At 47.4% G+C, this 12,698-nt stretch overlaps 1 long non-coding RNA gene across 2 annotated transcripts in view; it reads right to left on the reverse strand.

Annotated features, from left to right (window-relative positions):
• Positions 1-3,106: 3,106 nt before the first annotated feature.
• LOC139049757 (uncharacterized) overlaps positions 3,107-12,698 on the reverse strand; it is a 158,707-nt gene continuing 149,115 nt past the window's right edge. For both annotated transcript variants that reach the window (XR_011508558.1, XR_011508557.1), the window contains exon 4: positions 3,107-3,273. This is a non-coding gene — a long non-coding RNA (uncharacterized lncRNA). The remainder of the gene's footprint in view (positions 3,274-12,698) is intronic.

Here is a 12,698-nt window from a genome sequence, read left to right on the forward strand (position 1 = left end):
TGCATAGCGGGGGAGGGGGCGGGGTCCATCAGCGATGAGGTCCGGTCCGTTTTCACGCGCATAGGGGGGGGGGCGGGTCGATCAGCGATGAGGTCGGGTCGGTTTTCACGCGTATAGGGGGGGGGGGGTCGATCAGCGATGAGGTCGGGTCGGTTTTCACGCGCATAGGGGGGGGGGGTCCATCAGCGATGAGGTCGGGTCAGTTTTCACGCGCATAGGGGGGGGGGGGGTTCGATCAGCGATGTGGTGAGGTCGGTTTTCACGTGCATAGCGGGGGAGGGGGCGGGGTCCATCAGCGATGAGGTCCGGTCCGTTTTCACGCGCATAGGGGGGGGGGGCGGGTCGATCAGCGATGAGGTCGGGTCGGTTTTCACGCGTATAGGGGGGGGGGGGTTTCGATCAGCGATGAGGTCGGGTCGGTTTTCACGCGCATAGGGGGCGGGGTCCATCAGCGATGAGGTCGGGTCCGTTTTCGCGCGCATAGGGGGGGGGGGGGTTCGATCAGCGATGTGGTGAGGTCGGTTTTCACGTGCATAGCGGGGGAGGGGGCGGGGTCCATCAGCGATGAGGTCCGGGCCGTTTTCACGCGCATAGGGGGGGGGGGGCGGGTCGATCAGCGATGAGGTCGGGTCGGTTTTCACGCGTATAGGGGGGGGGGGGGTCGATCAGCGATGAGGTCGGGTCGGTTTTCACGCGCATAGGGGGGGTGGGGGTCCATCAGCGATGAGGTCGGGTCAGTTTTCACGCGCATAGGGGGGGGGGGGGGGGTTCGATCAGCGATGAGGTGAGGTCGGTTTTCACGTGCATAGGGGGGGGGGGTCGATCAGCGATGAGGTCTGGTCGATTTTTACTCGTATAGGGGGGGGGGTCGATCAGCGATGAGGTGATGTCGGTTTTCTGTCGCATAGCGGAGGGGGGGTCCATCAGCGATGGGGTCGGGTCCGTTTTCACGCGCATGGGGGGGGGGGGGCTTGATCAGTGATCAGGTGAGGTCGGTTTTCACGCGCATAAGGGGGGAGGGGGGGGTCAATCAGCGATGAGGTCGGGTCGGTTTTTACTCGCACAGAGGGGGGGCGGGTCGATCAGCGATGAGGTCGGGTCGGTTTTCACGCGTATAGGGGGGGGGGGTCGATCAGCGATGAGGTCGGGTCGGTTTTCACGCGCATAGGGGGCGGGGTCCATCAGCGATGAGGTCGGGTCCGTTTTCACGCGCATAGGGGGGGGGGGTTCGATCAGCGATGTAGTGAGGTCGGTTTTCACGTGCATAGCGGGGGAGGGGGCGGGGTCCATCAGCGATGAGGTCCGGTCCGTTTTCACGCGCATAGGGGGGGGGGGGGCGGGTCGATCAGCGATGAGGTCGGGTCGGTTTTCACGCGTATAGGGGGGGGGGGGTCGATCAGCGATGAGGTCGGGTCGGTTTTCACGCGCATAGGGGGGGGGGGTCCATCAGCGATGAGGTCCGGTCCGTTTTCACGCGCATAGGGGGGGGGGGGGGGGCGGGTCGATCAGCGATGAGGTCGGGTCGGTTTTCACGCGTATAGGGGGGGGGGGTTCGATCAGCGATGAGGTCGGGTCGGTTTTCACGCGCATAGGGGGCGGGGTCCATCAGCGATGAGGTCGGGTCCGTTTTCGCGCGCATAGGGGGGGGGGTTCGATCAGCGATGTGGTGAGGTCGGTTTTCACGTGCATAGCGGGGGAGGGGGCGGGGTCCATCAGCGATGAGGTCCGGTCCGTTTTCACGCGCATAGGGGGGGGGGGCGGGTCGATCAGCGATGAGGTCGGGTCGGTTTTCACGCGTATAGGGGGGGGGGGTCGATCAGCGATGAGGTCGGGTCGGTTTTCACGCGCATAGGGGGGGGGGTCCATCAGCGATGAGGTCGGGTCAGTTTTCACGCGCATAGGGGGGGGGGGGTTCGATCAGCGATGAGGTGAGGTCGGTTTTCACGTGCATAGGGGGGGGGGTCGATCAGCGATGAGGTCTGGTCGATTTTTACTCGTATAGGGGGGGGGGGGGGTCTATCAGCGATGAGGTCGCATGCGTCTTCATCGGGGGTCGATCAGCGATGAGGTGAGGTCGGTTTTCACGTGCATAGGGGGGGGGGGTCGATCAGCGATGAGGTGATGTCGGTTTTCTGTCGCATGGCGGAGGGGGTTCCATCAGCGATGGGGTCGGGTCCGTTTTCACGCGCATGGGGGGGGGGGGGCTTGATCAGTGATCAGGTGAGGTCGGTTTTCACGCGCATAAGGGGGGAGGGGGGGGTCAATCAGCGATGAGGTCGGGTCGGTTTTTACTCGCACAGAGGGGGGGGGGTCGATCAGCGATGAGGTCCGGTCGGTTATTACTCGCATGGGGGGGGGGGTCCATCAGCGATGAGGTCGGGTCTGTTTTCACGCGCGTAGGGGGGTTCGATCAGCGATGAGGTCGGGTCGGTTTTCACGCGCATAGAGTTTCAGTGATGTGTTAGACGTTACCTTGTAGCATCCATTCTTCGACGGTGATCCCGCGCTGATGCAGTGACACTTCCGTCCAGGAGTACGAAAAAGCGGAGCAACAGGTATCCATCCTCTCGGATACCCGGGGGACAGCGAGAAGAAATGATGTGCACCACGACACACCATTCCATCTTGTCCACCACATTCCGGTGGCCGAGAGGAGGCCAGGCTCATCTGAGCGCGGGACTCACATGAGCCTGGAACACGACCTGACGCACTAGCCGTCCCCCACCCCCTTTCCCCTAATCCTCAGCCTACCTACCTCCTCGCGCCCGCCTACTCTACCCCCTCCATCCCGAAGTTACAGCTGCCCCACAATAAGTTAACGATCGTTCAAGCCTCGGTGACCGCATCGCAATTTTTTTTAAGCAATGCAGGCGCCGGGAATCGAACCACCGCCGCTGGGATTCCCTTGCGCTCCCAAGCTAAGCATCTAAACCACTCGGCCACGGGAACGGCACAGCAGCAGAGTGAATGAAGGCGACCAGTACCTTGCGATAACAGCCGGGAAGCTGGGCTTCTATCGCGGCCTATCGTTCCGGAAAGGGAGTGGATGAAAGCATGCGCTCAGAATCCTGCCGAAAACATATTTCTGTATCGGTTTATTATTTTTTTTTCGACATACACGAGGAGGTAGAATGGTGATCACTGACGTCATGCTTCGATCGCTCACGGTAAGGTGGTGTGGGAGCGTGGTGTATGGTAGGCGCTCGCAATTGTGCGACGCCGTTGCGTTGAGGTTCCGGGGTGGCGCTTGAGGTCGACGAGTCCCTTGCCTACCTGGACGGGATGGCAGCCGGCCACAAAACACTGTCACTCGGCGGTCATAATACTAATGGTGATGTCATAATAGTCAATGGTGAGTCAATGGTGAGTCAATGGTGAGTCATAATACTAATGGCGATATTCGCCCACTTGCATGCGCGGGCTCAAGACGGGGCCTCGACAAGTGCGTTCCTTCTATGCCGCCAACGGCTGGAGTGCAATTCGTAATACAGCGCAGCGAAATCGCTCCGGGCGACTTCAGCCGCGCGTGGTAGGGTGATGCATCCAGATGCGAAGCCAAGTGAACGAACCATCACGCCGTTTTCTTCCGGCACAAGACACCACGTGACTGCAACGGTTCTTGCACAGCTGGGTGCGAGTACAACGTTAAAGGTGCGCCTTCGGCGAGTTTCCATATCACGGATCTTGCCGCGCTGTCGCGACGGGAACACTACGGAGTATCGCGCTCACTTGGCAGCGACAAACTAATTATGGCACATTGCATAACCGCATGCGTCTCAAGATGCATGCATATTTTCATGGGCTATAGGCTTACGATTTTTTTCAATTTTAGGGGGAAAATTATTCTATGCCTAAGCGTTCATTTATCGTGTTAAACGGCTTCTGTGCGTGCCCGGGGACTCTTATATGCGGAGACCGAGCACCTTAGACACACTTCATTTTTCGTCGGAAAAATATTTTCATGGGCTATAGGCTTACCATTTTTTCAATTTTAGGGGGAAAATTATCGTTTGCCTAAGCGTTCATTTATCGTGTTAAACGGCTCCTGCGCGTGCCCGGGGACTCTTATATGCGGAGACCCAGCACCTTAGACACACTTCATTTTTCGTCGGAAAAATGATATTTTCATGGGCTATAGGCTTACCATTTTTTCAATTTTAGGGGGAAAATTATTCTATGCCTAAGCGTTCATTTATCGTGTTAAACGGCTTCTGTGCGTGCCCGGGGACTCTTATATGCGGAGACCGAGCACCTTAGACACACTTCATTTTTCGTCGGAAAAATATTTTCATGGGCTATAGGCTTACCATTTTTTCAATTTCAGGGGGAAAATTATTCTTTGCCTAAGCGTTCATTTATTGTGTTAAACGGCTTCTGCGTGTGCCCGGGGACTCATATATGCGGAGAACGAGCACCTTAGACACACTTTATTTTTCGTCGGAAAAATATTTTCATGGGCTATAGGCTTACCATTTTTTCAGTTTTAGGGGGAAAATTATCGTTTGCCTAAGCGTTCATTTATCGTGTTAAACGGCTTCTGTACGTGCCCGGGGACTCATATATGCGGAGAACGAGCACCTTAGACACACTTTATTTTTTGTCGGAAAAATGATATTTTCATGGGCTATAGGCTTACCATTTTTTCAGTTTTAGGGGGAAAATTATCGTTTGCCTAAGCGTTCATTTATCGTGTTAAACGGCTTCTGTGCGTGCCCGGGGACTCATATATGCGGAGAACGAGCACCTTAGACACACTTTATTTTTCGTCGGAAAAACGATATTTTCATGGGCTATAGGCTTACCATTTTTTCAATTTCAGGGGGAAAATTATTCTTTGCCTAAGCGTTCATTTATTGTGTTAAACGGCTTCTGTGCGTGCCCGGGGACTCATATATGCGGAGAACGAGCCCCTTAGACACACTTTATTTTTCGTCGGAAAAATGATATTTTCATGGGCTATAGGCTTACCATTTTTTCAATTTTAGGGGGAAAATTATTCTGTGCCTAATCATTCGTTTATCGTGTTAAACGGCTTCTGTGCGTGCCCGGGGACTCATATATGCGGAGAACGAGCACCTTAGACACACTTTATTTTTTGTCGGAAAAATGATATTTTCATGGGCTATAGGCTTACCATTTTTTCAGTTTTAGGGGGAAAATTATCGTTTGCCTAAGCGTTCATTTATCGTGTTAAACGGCTTCTGTGCGTGCCCGGGGACTCATATATGCGGAGAACGAGCACCTTAGACACACTTTATTTTTTGTCGGAAAAATGATATTTTCATGGGCTATAGGCTTACCATTTTTTCAGTTTTAGGGGGAAAATTATCGTTTGCCTAAGCGTTCATTTATCGTGTTAAACGGCTTCTGTGCGTGCCCGGGGACTCATATATGCGGAGAACGAGCCCCTTAGACACACTTTATTTTTCGTCGGAAAAATGATATTTTCATGGGCTATAGGCTTACCATTTTTTCAATTTTAGAGGGAAAATTATTCTGTGCCTAATCATTCGTTTATCGTGTTAAACGGCTTCTGTGCGTGCCCGGGGACTCATATATGCGGAGAACGAGCACCTTAGACACACTTTATTTTTTGTCGGAAAAATGATATTTTCATGGGCTATAGGCCTACCATTTTTTCAATTTTAGGGGGAAAATTATCGTTTGCCTAAGCGTTCATTTATCGTGTTAAACGGCTTCTGTGCGTGCCCGGGGACTCATATATGCGGAGAACGAGCACCTTAGACACACTTTACTTTTTGTCGGAAAAATGATATTTTCATGGGCTATAGGCTTACCATTTTTTCAGTTTTAGGGGGAAAATTATCGTTTCCCTAAGCGTTCATTTATTGTGTTAAACGGCTTCTGTGCGTGCCCGGGGACTCTTATATGCGGAGACCGAGCACCTTAGACACACTTCATTTTTCGTCGGAAAAATATTTTCATGGGCTATAGGCTTACCATTTTTTCAATTTCAGGGGGAAAATTATTCTTTGCCTAAGCGTTCATTTATTGTGTTAAACGGCTTCTGCGTGTACCCGGGGACTCATATATGCGGAGAACGAGCACCTTAGACACACTTTATTTTTCGTCGGAAAAACGATATTTTCATGGGCTATAGGCTTACCATTTTTTCAATTACAGGGGGAAAATTATTCTTTGCCTAAGCGTTCATTTATTGTGTTAAACGGCTTCTGTGCGTGCCCGGGGACTCATATATGCGGAGAACGAGCCCCTTAGACACACTTTATTTTTCGTCGGAAAAATGATATTTTCATGGGCTATAGGCTTACCATTTTTTCAATTTTAGGGGGAAAATTATTCTGTGCCTAATCATTCGTTTATCGTGTTAAACGGCTTCTGTGCGTGCCCGGGGACTCATATATGCGGAGAACGAGCACCTTAGACACACTTTATTTTTTGTCGGAAAAATGATATTTTCATGGGCTATAGGCTTACCATTTTTTCAATTTCAGGGGGAAAATTATTCTTTGCCTAAGCGTTCATTTATTGTGTGAAACGGCTTCTGTGCGTGCCCGGGGACTCTTATATGTGGAGACCGAGCACCTTAGACACACTTCATTTTTCGTCGGAAAAATATTTTCATGGGCTATAGGCTTACCATTTTTTCAATTTCAGGGGGAAAATTATTCTATGCCTAAGCGTTCATTTATCGTGTTAAACGGCTCCTGCGCGTGCCCGGGGACTCTTATATGCGGAGACCCAGCACCTTAGACACACTTCATTTTTCGTCGGAAAAATGATATTTTCATGGGCTATAGGCTTACCATTTTTTCAATTTTAGGGGGAAAATTATTCTATGCCTAAGCGTTCATTTATCGTGTTAAACGGCTTCTGCGCGTGCCCGGGGACTCTTATATGCGGAGACCGAGCACCTTAGACACACTTCATTTTTCGTCGGAAAAATATTTTCATGGGCTATAGGCTTACCATTTTTTCAGTTTTAGGGGGAAAATTATCGTTTGCCTAAGCGTTCATTTATCGTGTTAAACGGCTTCTGTGCGTGCCCGGGGACTCATATATGCGGAGAACGAGCACCTTAGACACACTTTATTTTTTGTCGGAAAAATGATATTTTCATGGGCTATAGGCTTACCATTTTTTCAGTTTTAGGGGGAAAATTATCGTTTGCCTAAGCGTTCATTTATCGTGTTAAACGGCTTCTGTGCGTGCCCGGGGACTCATATATGCGGAGAACGAGCACCTTAGACACACTTTATTTTTCGTCGGAAAAACGATATTTTCATGGGCTATAGGCTTACCATTTTTTCAATTTCAGGGGGAAAATTATTCTTTGCCTAAGCGTTCATTTATTGTGTTAAACGGCTTCTGTGCGTGCCCGGGGACTCATATATGCGGAGAACGAGCCCCTTAGACACACTTTATTTTCGTCGGAAAAATGATATTTTCATGGGCTATAGGCTTACCATTTTTTCAATTTTAGGGGAAAATTATTCTGTGCCTAATCATTCGTTTATCGTGTTAAACGGCTTCTGTGCGTGCCCGGGGACTCATATATGCGGAGAACGAGCACCTTAGACACACTTTATTTTTTGTCGGAAAAATGATATTTTCATGGGCTATAGGCTTACCATTTTTTCAGTTTTAGGGGGAAAATTATCGTTTGCCTAAGCGTTCATTTATCGTGTTAAACGGCTTCTGTGCGTGCCGGGGACTCATATATGCGGAGAACGAGCACCTTAGACACACTTTATTTTTTGTCGGAAAAATGATATTTTCATGGGCTATAGGCTTACCATTTTTTCAGTTTTAGGGGAAAATTATCGTTTGCCTAAGCGTTCATTTATCGTGTTAAACGGCTTCTGTGCGTGCCCGGGGACTCATATATGCGGAGAACGAGCCCCTTAGACACACTTTATTTTTCGTCGGAAAAATGATATTTTCATGGGCTATAGGCTTACCATTTTTTCAATTTTAGGGGGAAAATTATTCTGTGCCTAATCATTCGTTTATCGTGTTAAACGGCTTCTGTGCGTGCCCGGGGACTCATATATGCGGAGAACGAGCACCTTAGACACACTTTATTTTTTGTCGGAAAAATGATATTTTCATGGGCTATAGGCTTACCATTTTTTCAGTTTTAGGGGGAAAATTATCGTTTGCCTAAGCGTTCATTTATCGTGTTAAACGGCTTCTGTGCGTGCCCGGGGACTCATATATGCGGAGAACGAGCACCTTAGACACACTTTATTTTTTGTCGGAAAAATGATATTTTCATGGGCTATAGGCTTACCATTTTTTCAGTTTTAGGGGGAAAATTATCGTTTGCCTAAGCGTTCATTTATCGTGTTAAACGGCTTCTGTGCGTGCCCGGGGACTCATATATGCGGAGAACGAGCCCCTTAGACACACTTTATTTTTCGTCGGAAAAATGATATTTTCATGGGCTATAGGCTTACCATTTTTTCAATTTTAGAGGGAAAATTATTCTGTGCCTAATCATTCGTTTATCGTGTTAAACGGCTTCTGTGCGTGCCCGGGGACTCATATATGCGGAGAACGAGCACCTTAGACACACTTTATTTTTTGTCGGAAAAATGATATTTTCATGGGCTATAGGCCTACCATTTTTTCAATTTTAGGGGGAAAATTATCGTTTGCCTAAGCGTTCATTTATCGTGTTAAACGGCTTCTGTGCGTGCCCGGGGACTCATATATGCGGAGAACGAGCACCTTAGACACACTTTACTTTTTGTCGGAAAAATGATATTTTCATGGGCTATAGGCTTACCATTTTTTCAGTTTTAGGGGGAAAATTATCGTTTGCCTAAGCGTTCATTTATTGTGTTAAACGGCTTCTGTGCGTGCCCGGGGACTCTTATATGCGGAGACCGAGCACCTTAGACACACTTCATTTTTCGTCGGAAAAATATTTTCATGGGCTATAGGCTTACCATTTTTTCAATTTCAGGGGAAAATTATTCTTTGCCTAAGCGTTCATTTATTGTGTTAAACGGCTTCTGCGTGTACCCGGGGACTCATATATGCGGAGAACGAGCACCTTAGACACACTTTATTTTTCGTCGGAAAAACGATATTTTCATGGGCTATAGGCTTACCATTTTTTCAATTTCAGGGGGAAAATTATTCTTTGCCTAAGCGTTCATTTATTGTGTTAAACGGCTTCTGTGCGTGCCCGGGGACTCATATATGCGGAGAACGAGCCCCTTAGACACACTTTATTTTTCGTCGGAAAAATGATATTTTCATGGGCTATAGGCTTACCATTTTTTCAATTTTAGGGGGAAAATTATTCTGTGCCTAATCATTCGTTTATCGTGTTAAACGGCTTCTGTGCGTGCCCGGGGACTCATATATGCGGAGAACGAGCACCTTAGACACACTTTATTTTTTGTCGGAAAAATGATATTTTCATGGGCTATAGGCTTACCATTTTTTCAATTTCAGGGGGAAAATTATTCTTTGCCTAAGCGTTCATTTATTGTGTGAAACGGCTTCTGTGCGTGCCCGGGGACTCTTATATGTGGAGACCGAGCACCTTAGACACACTTCATTTTTCGTCGGAAAAATATTTTCATGGGCTATAGGCTTACCATTTTTTCAATTTCAGGGGGAAAATTATTCTTTGCCTAAGCGTTCATTTATTGTGTTAAACGGCTTCTGCGTGTACCCGGGGACTCATATATGCGGAGAACGAGCACCTTAGACACACTTTATTTTTCGTCGGAAAAATATTTTCATGGGCTATAGGCTTACCATTTTTTCAATTTTAGGGGGAAAATTATTCTATGCCTAAGCGTTCATTTATCGTGTTAAACGGCTTCTGTGCGTGCCCGGGGACTCTTATATGCGGAGACCGAGCACCTTAGACACACTTCATTTTTCGTCGGAAAAATATATTCATGGGCTATAGGCTTACCATTTTTTCAATTTCAGGGGGAAAATTATTCTTTGCCTAAGCGTTCATTTATTGTGTTAAACGGCTTCTGCGTGTACCCGGGGACTCATATATGCGGAGAACGAGCACCTTAGACACACTTTATTTTTCGTCGGAAAAACGATATTTTCATGGGCTATAGGCTTACCATTTTTTCAATTTCAGGGGGAAAATTATTCTTTGCCTAAGCGTTCATTTATTGTGTTAAACGGCTTCTGTGCGTGCCCGGGGACTCATATATGCGGAGAACGAGCCCCTTAGACACACTTTATTTTTCGTCGGAAAAATGATATTTTCATGGGCTATAGGCTTACCATTTTTTCAATTTTAGGGGGAAAATTATCGTTTGCCTAAGCGTTCATTTATCGTGTTAAACGGCTTCTGTGCGTGCCCGGGGACTCATATATGCGGAGAACGAGCACCTTAGACACACTTTATTTTTTGTCGGAAAAATGATATTTTCATGGGCTATAGGCTTACCATTTTTTCAGTTTTAGGGGGAAAATTATCGTTTGCCTAAGCGTTCATTTATCGTGTTAAACGGCTTCTGTGCGTGCCCGGGGACTCATATATGCGGAGAACGAGCCCCTTAGACACACTTTATTTTTCGTCGGAAAAATGATATTTTCATGGGCTATAGGCTTACCATTTTTTCAATTTTAGAGGGAAAATTATTCTGTGCCTAATCATTCGTTTATCGTGTTAAACGGCTTCTGTGCGTGCCCGGGGACTCATATATGCGGAGAACGAGCACCTTAGACACACTTTATTTTTTGTCGGAAAAATGATATTTTCATGGGCTATAGGCCTACCATTTTTTCAATTTTAGGGGGAAAATTATCGTTTGCCTAAGCGTTCATTTATCGTGTTAAACGGCTTCTGCGTGTACCCGGGGACTCATATATGCGGAGAACGAGCACCTTAGACACACTTTATTTTTTGTCGGAAAAATGATATTTTCATGGGCTATAGGCCTACCATTTTTTCAATTTTAGGGGGAAAATTATCGTTTGCCTAAGCGTTCATTTATCGTGTTAAACGGCTTCTGCGTGTACCCGGGGACTCATATATGCGGAGAACGAGCACCTTAGACACACTTTATTTTTCGTCGGAAAAACGATATTTTCATGGGCTATAGGCTTACCATTTTTTCAATTTCAGGGGGAAAATTATTCTTTGCCTAAGCGTTCATTTATTGTGTTAAACGGCTTCTGTGCGTGCCCGGGGACTCATATATGCGGAGAACGAGCCCCTTAGACACACTTTATTTTTCGTCGGAAAAATGATATTTTCATGGGCTATAGGCTTACCATTTTTTCAATTTTAGGGGGAAAATTATTCTGTGCCTAATCATTCGTTTATCGTGTTAAACGGCTTCTGTGCGTGCCCGGGGACTCATATATGCGGAGAACGAGCACCTTAGACACACTTTATTTTTTGTCGGAAAAATGATATTTTCATGGGCTATAGGCTTACCATTTTTTCAATTTCAGGGGGAAAATTATTCTTTGCCTAAGCGTTCATTTATTGTGTGAAACGGCTTCTGTGCGTGCCCGGGGACTCTTATATGTGGAGACCGAGCACCTTAGACACACTTCATTTTTCGTCGGAAAAATATTTTCATGGGCTATAGGCTTACCATTTTTTCAATTTCAGGGGGAAAATTATTCTTTGCCTAAGCGTTCATTTATTGTGTTAAACGGCTTCTGCGTGTACCCGGGGACTCATATATGCGGAGAACGAGCACCTTAGACACACTTTATTTTTCGTCGGAAAAATATATTCATGGGCTATAGGCTTACCATTTTTTCAATTTCAGGGGGAAAATTATTCTTTGCCTAAGCGTTCATTTATTGTGTTAAACGGCTTCTGCGTGTACCCGGGGACTCATATATGCGGAGAACGAGCACCTTAGACACACTTTATTTTTCGTCGGAAAAACGATATTTTCATGGGCTATAGGCTTACCATTTTTTCAATTTCAGGGGGAAAATTATTCTTTGCCTAAGCGTTCATTTATTGTGTTAAACGGCTTCTGTGCGTGCCCGGGGACTCATATATGCGGAGAACGAGCCCCTTAGACACACTTTATTTTTCGTCGGAAAAATGATATTTTCATGGGCTATAGGCTTACCATTTTTTCAATTTTAGGGGGAAAATTATTCTGTGCCTAATCATTCGTTTATCGTGTTAAACGGCTTCTGTGCGTGCCCGGGGACTCATATATGCGGAGAACGAGCACCTTAGACACACTTTATTTTTTGTCGGAAAAATGATATTTTCATGGGCTATAGGCTTACCTAAAGCCCCTGCATCTACGCGCCACCGCCAGCCAAGCTAAGTACCGCCAACCTAACCTCCTCCTCCACGCTCCTCTCCTCTCACCCCCTTAGCTTCCGGCGTGAAGCGGAACTTACGTAGCTTCAACTTCCTGTTCCGAGTGGAAGTGACGCTATGTTTTTAGCGTTGTTTACTTTCGCGTCGATAGAGAGGCTTTAATTGCACCAGCTGCGGTTGAAACTGTGAATGCGATTCCATCCAAGAACCACCGCCTATTGTAATCGGCGATCTGGTCGTGTTCGCTGCTTCGCGTCAACCTGCGACGGGTTGTGCCACGAGAGACAACGTACAGTGGAATGTAGTGCCTGGGCGCTTGGAGACCGCTCCCGTTTTTCGTGCATTTGGAAAACAGCGGCCGCAAACTACTACTTCAGCGGAATACGACAGCTTGTCCCCTTTGAATTCTTCTTGTTTTGAA

This window comes from Dermacentor albipictus, chromosome 9 (genome assembly GCF_038994185.2).
Source record: "Dermacentor albipictus isolate Rhodes 1998 colony chromosome 9, USDA_Dalb.pri_finalv2, whole genome shotgun sequence".
NCBI lineage: Eukaryota > Metazoa > Arthropoda > Arachnida > Ixodida > Ixodidae > Dermacentor > Dermacentor albipictus.